Below are 11,631 nucleotides of genomic sequence, written 5' to 3'. Positions count from 1 at the left end.
CTTCCACCAAATATTGATTGAGGGGTGCGATATACCTGCTTCCACAAAATACTGGTTAAGGGGTTTAATATACCTGCTTCCACCAAATATTGATTGAGGCCTGCGAGATACCTGCTTACATAAAATACTGATTGAGGGCTGTGATACACCTGCTTCCACAAAATACTGATTAAGGGAATTGATATACCTGTTTCCACCAAATATTGATTGAGGCCTGCAATATACCTGCTTCTAGTAATGGACGAACATCGGCCGGGACGATTCGCGAACGCGATTGCGCGAACACGATCAAATGTTCGCGAACCACAATTTCGCGACGGACCCCATTCACTTTAATGGCAGAATAACCTGAAAAACCTTCAGGTCATATTTGCATCCACCAAATACTTGCAAGAAGTGCACAAATTGTCCCATAACATGGACAGTGACATACCAGAGGGGGATTAATGTCAAAAAATTCCCCCCAAAAATATGTATTTTAATCAGGGGCCATTTGTATGCGTCCTAAAGGGAAATTCTCAGAAATGTGTGCTGCTGGAGCCTAGAAAAAAATTATTTTAGGCCACGGGAGTACGGTCCCTAAAAATTAGGCATTTACATGACATAAAGAAAAATGTGATTATGTGGCTCAAGGTACATTATGCGGTCAATGGATAAAAATTTTAATGTAGGCCACTGGAGTACAGGCCCCAAACATTAGGCATTAACAGGATAGAAAAGAACAAGTTAATATGTGGCTGAAGGTATATTAGACGGTCATTGGATATCAATTTTACTGTAGGCCAGTGGACTACAGGCCCCAAACATTAGGTATTCTCCGAACAGAAAAAAACAAGTAATTAAGTTGTGGCTGTAGGTATATTAGATGGTCATTGGATATCAATTTTACTGCAGGCTAAGGGACTACAGGCCCCAAAAATTATTAATTTACCATACAGAAAAGAACAATTGATAATGTGGCTGGAGATACATTAGGCGGTCACCGTATAACAATTTTACGATTGGCCAGTTAGATTACAGGCCCAAAAAATTATGCATTTCACCGTACATAAATAACCACTGGCGCGGTGGAAAAAAAACAAGCTCCCCAGAACTTGTCCTGCCACAGAGTTCGTACAGGTAGTCGTTAATGTCATGTTTCTGCTGGAGCAGCCTATCAAGCATATACATGGTGGAGTTACGGCGCATCGGGCAGTCACAAATCAGACGTCTGACAGGCAAGTGGTGTTGCCGCTGAACGTCACCAAGGCGAGCCGTAAGATCTTTTAAAATGGCCAGAGATTTTCCTGGCCTGCCGCAAGACGTTCTGGACCCCGGGGTATTTGGCAACGAAACGCTGCAGTTCAGGATGTGTGCTATGCATGGCACGTGTGTCATTTTGCCCTGTTTCAGAAAACTCAGCAGATTTGCACTGATGTCGCACACCACTTTACCAACTGTCAAATTGAGCGGGGTTAGCCACTGATCGGCCTGTGGCCGCAGAGCTGAAAGGAGTGCAGGACTGGTGTGGCTCTTGGCTTCCAGGCACAATAGCCACAGCACAGCATGGCAATGTCTCATCTGGCACGTCAAATAGGTTCTGTGGAGCTTGGGGGGTGCAGCGGAAGAGGCGGTAGCAGTGTAAAAAGGACAAACCCGCTGTCTGCCGTTGGGCAAGAGGACTATCCGGCGTCATCAATTTTTTACGCTCGAACATTAGGGCCTCGAAATTCTGTCTTGTGCCAGATGAACGTGATGACGGCATGGTGGAAGGTGGAGTGGAGGACAAATGGGAGGAGAGAGGAGAAGAGGCAGGACGTGGAGCAACAGGAGTGTGGCTTTGTGGGTTCTGATGGCGTTGCTCCCACTGGGCTTGGTGATGGGTCGTCCCTAGGTGAGTGTTGGGCTTACGCCGACTTATGCGTTGACAGCACAAGCTGCAGATGGGAACACCATTATCAGCAGCTAACAAGCTGGAAAAAAAAACACCCTGCTGAGCCATGTTCCGGCGTTCTGGGAGCGCAAGATGTGACCGTGCATGGTGGAAAGCTCGCTCCAGATACATTTGCAGTCTGCTTTTTGCCTCCTGTGCACTGCGAGTTCTGCCTTCTTCTCCTCCCTATCTGCTGCTCCATCTCTTCCTCTCTTGTGGGCACCCACATGACATCCATTGACAAGTCATCATCGTCACCTTCACCAACACTGACATTAGAGATCTCGGAGTAGACAGCAACAGTGGGGATCATCCTCCTTGGGCTGATCTGGGTACTGTCGTCAGACCGCTGGGTGGCAGCCGTTGCTACCTCCTTTTTTTCATCCAATGCCAAGAATGGCATCGCATCAGTAAGGTCTGGAAATTGATGGCAAAATAATTCCTCTGACTCGAGTGGAGGGGTTATGGTGGTGGAGGTGTCTTTGTTGTTGCACACAGCACAGAGTGAGAAGGGTGCAAATACAGAGGATGAGGAGGATGCAGAAGCGGAATGCTGAGTGAGCCACTCAACCAACTTTGGTGTGTCCTTTGACGTAATCGCACGCACCTTCTCCAACTTCCCACTTAGGCTCTGGCCTGATACACCTGCCCGACCCCTACAACCCCTGCGGAACGGCTTGCCTTATTCTCTGCCTGTCATTTTCAGAATGACCCTGTGCCAAAGTCCCTAGAGAAGAGCAGTATTTTGTGGAAGCAGGTATATAGAACCCCTTAATCAGTTTTTTGGGGGGGCAACTGGCATATCACCCCAGTTGAAATTATTTGTTCCAATGACATTTGTCCCTCTGTATAGCTGCGGTATCTCAGCAGAACCGGTGATAAATACCGCACAATACAAATGCACTATATAGAAATTATATTATAGGTATATCACACCCCTGCCTCAATCAGATTTTTTGGGGGGCAACTGTTATATCACACCAGTTGCAATTAGTTGTTCCAATGACGTTAGTCCCTATGTATAGCTGCGGTATCTCAACAGAACCGCAAACAAATGCTGCACAATACAAAAGCACTATATAGAAATTATATTCTAGGTATATCGCATCCCTGCCTCAATCAGATTTTTTGGGGGGCAACTGTTAAATCATACCAGTTGCAATTAGTTGTTCCAATGGCGTTTGTCCCTCTGTATAGCTGCGGTATCTCAGCAGAACCACACATAAATGCTGCACTATACAAATGCACTATATAAAAATTATATTCTAGGTATATCACACCCCTGCCTCAATTAGATTTTTTTGGGGGCAACTGGTATATCACACCAGTTGCAATTAGTTATTCCAATGACATTTGTCCCTCTGTATAGCTGAAGTATATCAGCAGAACCGCACACAAATGCAGCACAATACAAATGCACTATATAGAAATTATACACTGCGTGCAGAATTATTAGGCAAATGAGTATTTTGACTTCATCATCCTCTTTATGCATGTTGTCTTACTCCAAGCTGTATAGGCTCGAAAGCCTACTACCAATTAAGCATATTAGGTGATGTGCATCTCTGTAATGAGAAGGGGTGTGGTCTAATGACATCAACACCCTATATTAGGTGTGCATAATTATTAGGCAACTTCCTTTCCTTTGGCAAAATGGGTCAAAAGAAGGACTTGACAGGCTCAGAAAAGTCAAAAATAGTGAGGTATCTTGCAGAGGGATGCAGCACTCTTAAAATTGCAAAGCTTCTGAAGCGTGATCATCGAACAATCAAGCGTTTCATTCAAAATAGTCAACAGGGTCGCAAGAAGCGTGTGGAAAAACCAAGGCGCAAAATAACTGCCCATGAACTGAGAAAAGTCAAGCGTGCAGCTGCCAAGATGCCACTTGCCACCAGTTTGGCCATATTTCAGAGCTGCAACATCACTGGAGTGCCCAAAAGCACAAGGTGTGCAATACTCAGAGACATGGCCAAGGTAAGAAAGGCTGAAAGACGACCACCACTGAACAAGACACACAAGCTGAAACGTCAAGACTGGGCCAAGAAATATCTCAAGACTGATTTTTCTAAGGTTTTATGGACTGATGAAATGAGAGTGAGTCTTGATGGGCCAGATGGATGGGCCCGTGGCTGGATTGGTAAAGGGCAGAGAGCTCCAGTCCGACTCAGACGCCAGCAAGGTGGAGGTGGAGTACTGGTTTGGGCTGGTATCATCAAAGATGAGCTTGTGGGGCCTTTTCGGGTTGAGGATGGAGTCAAGCTCAACTCCCAGTCCTACTGCCAGTTTCTGGAAGACACCTTCTTCAAGCAGTGGTACAGGAAGAAGTCTGCATCCTTCAAGAAAAACATGATTTTCATGCAGGACAATGCTCCATCACACGCGTCCCAGTACTCCACAGCGTGGCTGGCAAGAAAGGGTATAAAAGAAGAAAATCTAATGACATGGCCTCCTTGTTCACCTGATCTGAACCCCATTGAGAACCTGTGGTCCATCATCAAATGTGAGATTTACAAGGAGGGAAAACAGTACACCTCTCTGAACAGTGTCTGGGAGGCTGTGGTTGCTGCTGCACGCAATGTTGATGGTGAACAGATCAAAACACTGACAGAATCCATGGATGGCAGGCTTTTGAGTGTCCTTGCAAAGAAAGGTGGCTATATTGGTCACTGATTTGTTTTTGTTTTGTTTTTGAATGTCAGAAATGTATATTTGTGAATGTTGAGATGTTATATTGGTTTCACTGGTAAAAATAAATAACTGAAATGGGTATATATTTGTTTTTTGTTAAGTTGCCTAATAATTATGCACAGTAATAGTCACCTGCACACACAGATATCCCTCTAAAATACCTAAAACTAAAAACAAACTAAAAACTACTTCCAAAAATATTCAGCTTTGATATTAATGAGTTTTTGGGGTTCATTAAGAACATGGTTGTTGTTCAATAATAAAATTAATCCTCAAAAATACAACTTGCCTAATAATTCTGCACTCCCTGTATTATAGGTTTATCACACCTCTGCCTCAATCAGATTTTTTGGGGGTCCACTGGTATAGCATACCAGTTGCAATTAGTTGTTCTAATAGCATTTGTCCCTCTGTATAGCTGCAGTATCGCAGCAGAACCTCACACAAATGCTGCACAATACAAATGCACTATAATATACTTTCTATGTTAGAAAGTATATTATAAGTATATTACACCCCTCTATATGTCACACCTATCGATAGCACACCTATACCAGTCTTTAAAAGGACTTTTTTGGCCATATTAGCTAGCATTTGGTGTCTCTATACTCTCTAACAGTTTGTCCCTGCTCCACATAGCAACCTCTCTCTACACTGGCAAAAAAAAAGAATGTAAAATGGCGGCCAGATAGAGTTAATTCATAGGGTAGGGGGTGTGTCCATGTGCTGAAACGTCTCCATTGGCTGTCCTGTCCCACCTGATGGATGTGTCATGGGTCAAATTTCTACACAATGCAAAGAATATGGCGCCGTCGGACATCGCCATTTGTTCACCTGCTTGGTGAACAGCGAACGAGCAAAGTTCACTGCAAAACTACCACTGGGCGAACCGCAAGGCCAGCTCTCCCTGCTTCCACAAAATACTGATTAAGTGCTACGATATACCTCTTTCGAAAAATTCTGATTAAGGGGTTTGATATACCTGTTTCCACTAAATATTGATTGAGGCCTACAATATACCTGCTTCCACAAAATACTGATTAAGGGGTTTGATATACCTGCTTCCACAAAAAAATGATTGAGGCCTGCGAGATATCTGCTCCCACAAAATACTGATTAAGGCGTTTGATATTCCTGCTTCCACCAAATATTGATTGATGTCTGCAAGATACCTGCTTCCACGAAATACTGATTAAGCCATTTGATATACCTGCTTCCACAAAATATTGACTGACGCCTTCGATATGCCTGCTTCCACAAAATACCGATTAAGGGGTTCTATATACCTGTTTCCACCAAATATTAATTGAGGCCTGCCATATACCTGCTTTCACAAATACTGCTCTTCTCTAGGGACTTAGGAACAGGGTCATTTTGAAAATATCAGGCAGAGGAAGAGTCAGGCCGTTCTGCAAGGGGGTTAGGGGTCGGGCATATGCACCAGGCCGGAGCCTAAGTGGGAAGTTGGAGAAGGCACGCGCGATTACTTCAAAGGACGAACCAGAGTGGCTCACTCAGCCTTCCACTTCTGCACCCTCCTCATCCTATGTATCTGCGCCCTCCTCACTCTCTGCTGTGTTCACCCCCAAAGACACCACCACAACCATAGCCCCTCCACTCGAGTTAGAGTAATTTTCCCATCCATTCCCAGACCTTACTGATGCGTAGCCATTATTGACATCAGATGATAAAGAAGATGTAATAACGGCCGCCACACAGCGGTCTGACGACAGTACCCAGATCAGCCCAAGGAAGGAGATCCCCTTTGTTGCTGCCTACCCCGAGATCTCTAAAGTCAGTGGTGGTGAAGTTGACAATGATGACATGTCGATGGACGTCACGTGGGTGCCCAGAAGAGAGGAAGAGAAGGGGAGCTCAGAGGGAGAGACAGAGCAGCAGAAATGGATGAGAAGGAGGAGAAGCAGGCAGTGCTCACAGGGCACAGGAAGCAAAAAGCAGACTGCAAATGTATCTGGAGCGAGCCATCCACCATGCACTTCAAAGGACGCACCAGAGTTACTCATTCAGCCTTCCACTTCTGCACCCTCCTCATCCTATGTATCTGCACCCTCCTCACTCTCTGCTGTGTTCACCCCCAAAGACACCACCACCTCCATAGCCCCTCCACTCGAGGCAGAGTAGTTTTTTTCCCATTCATTCCCAGACCTACCGATGCGCAGCCATTATTGACATCGGATGAGGAAGAAGAGATAGTAACGGCCGCCACCCAGCGGTCTGAGGACAGTACCCAGATCATCCCAAGGAAGGAGGTCCCCTCTGTTGCTGCCTGCCCCGAGATCTCTAAAGTCAGTGGTGGTGAAGTTAACAATGATAACGTGTCGATGGATGTCACATGGGTGCCCACAAGAGATGAAGAGGAGGGGCGCTCAGAGGGAGAGACAGAGCAGCAGAAATGGATGAGAAGGAGGAGAAGCAGGCAGAGCTCGCAAGGCACAGGAAACAAAAAGCAGACTGCAAATGTATCTGGAGCGAGCCATCCATCATGCAAGGTCATTTTCTGGCGCTCCCAGGACGCCGGCACATGGCTCCGCAGTGTGGGCTTTAACATGTCAGCTGCTGACAAAAGTGTTGCCATCTGCAGCCTGTGCTGTCAATGCTTAAGTCGTGGTAAGCCCAACACTCGCCTAGAGATGACCGCCTTAAGAAGGCACCTGGCCTCCCATAACCAAGCCCAGTGGGAGTAATGCAGTCATAACCCACAAACCCACACTCCCGGCGCTCCACGTCCTGCCTCTTCTCCTTCTACTTTTTCCTACTATTTCTCCTCCACTCCACCTTCCACCATGCCGTTGTCATGTTTGTCTGGCAGAAGGCAGGCTTTTGTGGCCCAAATGTTCGAGCGGAAAAAGTTGATGATGCCGGAGAACCCTCTTGCCCAACGGCTGACTGCTGGCTTGTCAGAACTGCTAGGTCTACTCAGAGGCCTTTAGAAAATTTGTGGTCATTTGCATACCACAATAGAAGGTCCCGGAAGGAAATATTTCTCCCAAAAGGGCATTTCAGATCTATATAGCCACGTTCAGCGGCAAGTGAATATATCTCTGGCACACAGTGTCAGTACCAAGATACATCTGACCACAGACACGTGGTCTAGCAAACACGGGCAGGGAAGGTACATAACTTTTACTTCCGTGTGGATTTGGTTTTACCGCCACAGATTGCATGCAGGCTTGACTCTTCTTCTCCTCCTCCTACTCCATCCTCTGTCTCCTCCTCATCTGACGCCTCCTTTTCCCCTGTTACTGTCTCTTCCACTGCACCCCCATGCTCCCCAGAACCTACTCCACTTGCCTGGTAACACGTTGCCATGCTGTGCTGTGGCTGTTGTGCCTGGAAGCCAAGAGCCACACCAGTCCTGAACTGCTTTCAGCTCTGCGGTCACAGGCCAATCAGTGGCTAACCCCGCTCAGTTTGACAGTTGGTAAAGTGGTGTGCGACAACGGTGCCAATCTGCTGAGCGTGCTGAAACATGGCAAAATGACACACATGCCGTGCATGGCACACGTCCTGAACTTAGTCGTGCAGCGATTCCTTGCCAAATAGCCCGGGTTCCAGGACGTCTTGTGGCAGGCCAGGAAAATCTCTGGTCACTTTAGAAGATCTTACACGGCCATGGCTCGCCTTGTTGACATTCAGCGGCTACACCACCTGCCCATCAGATGTCTGATTTGTGACTGCCTGACGCGCTGGAACTCCACCTTGTATATGCTTGATAGGCTGCTCCAGCATAAACATGCAGTTAACGACTACCTGTACGAGCTCTGTGGTGGGACAGGTTCTGGGGAGCTTGGTTTCTTTTCACTGGGCCATTGGCTGCTCATGCACGATACATGCAGACTTCTGCGGCCATTTGATGAGATCACCAAACTGTTCAGTCGCATCCAGGGCGCCATCAGTGACATTGTACCTTACTTTTTCTTTCTGGAGTGTGCATTGTGTCGTGTCATTGATCAAGCCTTTGAGGAGCAGGAGCAGGAAGAAGAGGAAGTCGCAATTCTGAATGAATTCCCAGGAGGGGCTACTCCATCTGAGACAGGTTAGAAGGAGTCTGAAAAGGAGTCAGAGGAGGATTGTGGCTAGGGGGAGAAGGAGTAGGAACAAGAAGAGCAGGCTTTGAGGGGGACTTTAAACTTTTCAGGGATACCTGGTGTCATCCGAGGATGGGGGAAGGAGACCAAGGACGACATTCTCCTGGGCGATGAGCAGGAGCCAGGGCGCTCCACCGCTTCCAATTTAGTACAAATGGGGGCCTTCAAAATCAGTGTTTGATTAGGGACCCCCATTCAAAAAGTATAAAGGGCAAGGACCAGTACTGGGTGGTAACGTACTTGGTGGTGACGTACGACCCCCGGTACAAACACAAAATGGCAGACATGTTACCAGCATCACTGAGAGCTGACAGAATGCAGCCTTTCTCGGTCTTGCTGTGAGAGATGCTGCATTCTTCTGTTGTGGGCGATGGCAGAGGAATTTCCACCCACAGCTAAACAGGTGCAGGTACCAATCCTACCGCGCCTGCAAGAAGAGTGTGTTTTTTTATTTTTTATTAAAACAATAAAAGTACAGAGTAATGTATGGTATAATTGCCAAAAGAGGCCGTAAAAAAACAATACAAGTAGTAGGTGTTACATCAGATTGACAATAGATAGCTAATTTACATACAATACAAGAACAGAACAGACATATATACTAGGGTTAGGGCATTATACTTGATGTTAGAACATTGCAATTTATGTTTAGGCATTATAGTTGGTGTTAATACAGGTAGGAAGATGTAAGATATAACAATTAATGGACAGACCTTCTTAATGAAGTAAAGATCTAACATTTAATGTAGAGCTAATATTGAGTATCCATTTCATTTAAAATTCCTATATAATTCCCACGCTTTCCAGGCAACTTTAAACTTATCATGTGTCCTATTTTCCCAGGCCCCAATTTCATCAAATCTATAAATAATATCTACCTTGCTGATCCATTGATCAAGAGAGGGGTCATTATTAGAGAGCCAATATCTCGGAACTAGAAGACGTGTCGCCACTAATAGTTTGTTAAACAGTGGAGGTATTCTAAGGGGTGTGTCGGATGAATGGGTACCTAGCAGAGCTAGTTGAGGAGACAGTGAAATAGCTGAGTTACATATTTTGTTGCTCATTGAGAAAATTTTTCCCCACCAATTGGGAATAAGTGGACACGTCCACCATATGTGGTAGAAGGGTCCCCTTTTTTCACTGCAGCGCCAACATACATCCGAGCCCCCCTTACCATATCTACAGGTTATATCCGGTGTCTTATACTACCTTGTTAAGACTTTATAACCGTTCTCCTGAATCCTCACACATCTAAAGGAAGTATGCGGCTTCAAGAGAATGCAGGAAAGTTCTTCAGAGGAAAAAGTGTGGTTCAGATCTTTTTTCCCAGTGATTAATGTAAGCCGGTTTTGGTGGTAGGATAGGAGAACTAATTCTTTTGTAGATTTGCAAAATGGGTTTACTAGGGGGAGATTGGTTCTGTATCAGAGCTTCGAACCACGTGAGGGGTCTGATTAAAGAACAGTATGGTATGTTTTTGGAGATGTAGTTCCTTAAAAAAGAGATGACAAAGGGATTAGTTGCATGTGTTTGGATAACTGATAAAAAGGGCTTACCTTCCAACAAAGTCCCAGAGTCATTAATCATTGACTTGATAGGGATTGTAGAGTGGCAGAGCGGGATAGGTATACATTTTTTCAATTCTTCAGGAGCTAGATCTAAAACGTCCCTAATTTGCACAATGGGGGAGGGGACTGGAATGCCATAGTTGGAGTCTTGGAACCATTTCCAATTCTCAAGGGTAGCTTTAAACATTGGACCTGCTTTTAGAGCCCTTGAAGGGAAGTTCTGAGTGTCTATTAAAAGACCCCTAAGAGAGTAATTTGATTGGAAGTTTTCCATTCCCACCCACGATTTGTGGGGTGGTTGTCTAAACCAGTCTAAATCTCTTGTCAGGAGAATAGCTCTGTTATATAAAAGCGGGTGGGGAAGTCCAATACCCCCAAAAGCCCTGGGCCTCTGGAGAGCTGCTAAGGAAATTCTAGATTTTTTTTTTTCCAAACAAAAGCTCTTATTTGCTTTGAGAGAGAGTCATAGTATTATTTTGGGATGGGAATGGGGAGAACCTGCTGCAGGTAGTTAAGTCTGGGAAGGACCAGAGACATAACCATATTTTTTCGGCCGAACCAGGATAATGTAGGAGAATGTAGGTTTTCCAACTGGTCTTGCATTGATTTAAGTAGGGGGATATAATTAAGCTCAAACAGTTTGTTTATATCCTGAGGTATTTTAATCCCTATATATGTGAGATAAGGGGCTTCCCAATTAAAAGGGGACAATTTGGCCAATCTCTGTTTAATAGAAGGTCTAAGACCTACTGGGAGGACATAAGATTTATTCAGATTAATTTTGAAGTTAGATAGAGGGCTAAAAGTTTCTAAGATATTGTATACCATAGGCAGGGAGATTTCAGGGTTGGTTGTGATTATCATAAGATCATCTGCAAAAGCAGCAACCTTGTGTTCCTGTCTTCGTAGATTAATGCCTTTTATTTTGTTTTCTTGGCGGATAGTTTGAAGTAGGGGTTCCTTAATTAGTACAAAGATAAGGGGGGAGAGGGGGCAACCCTGTCTAGTTCCGTTCTTAATAAAAAAAGGAGGGGGAGAGGGAGTTGTTCACCATCACCGATGCTGAGGCATTTACATGAGGATTGCCATAATGAAAGCTGAGGGGAATCCAAATTTTTCTAGTGTGAGGGTCATGAAGTCCCATTTTACCCTATCAAATGCTTTCTCAGCATCGGTGCTGGAGTGGAATAAGGCATTAATTAATCTGGCAGAATTATCTTTGCCCTCCCTTCCCCTCACAAATCCCCTCTGGTCTCTATGAATGAGCCTCGGTAGGAAGGGGGAAAGACGGTTAGCCATCATTTTGGCTAAGAGCTTCAAGTCTATGTTCAAGAGAGATATGGGGCGGTAG

The sequence above is a fragment of the Bufo bufo genome, chromosome 2 (assembly GCF_905171765.1).
Source record: "Bufo bufo chromosome 2, aBufBuf1.1, whole genome shotgun sequence".
Classification (NCBI taxonomy): Eukaryota; Metazoa; Chordata; class Amphibia; order Anura; family Bufonidae; genus Bufo; species Bufo bufo.
The sequence above is the reverse complement of the archived record's forward strand: the minus strand, read 5'-3'. Positions refer to the sequence as shown.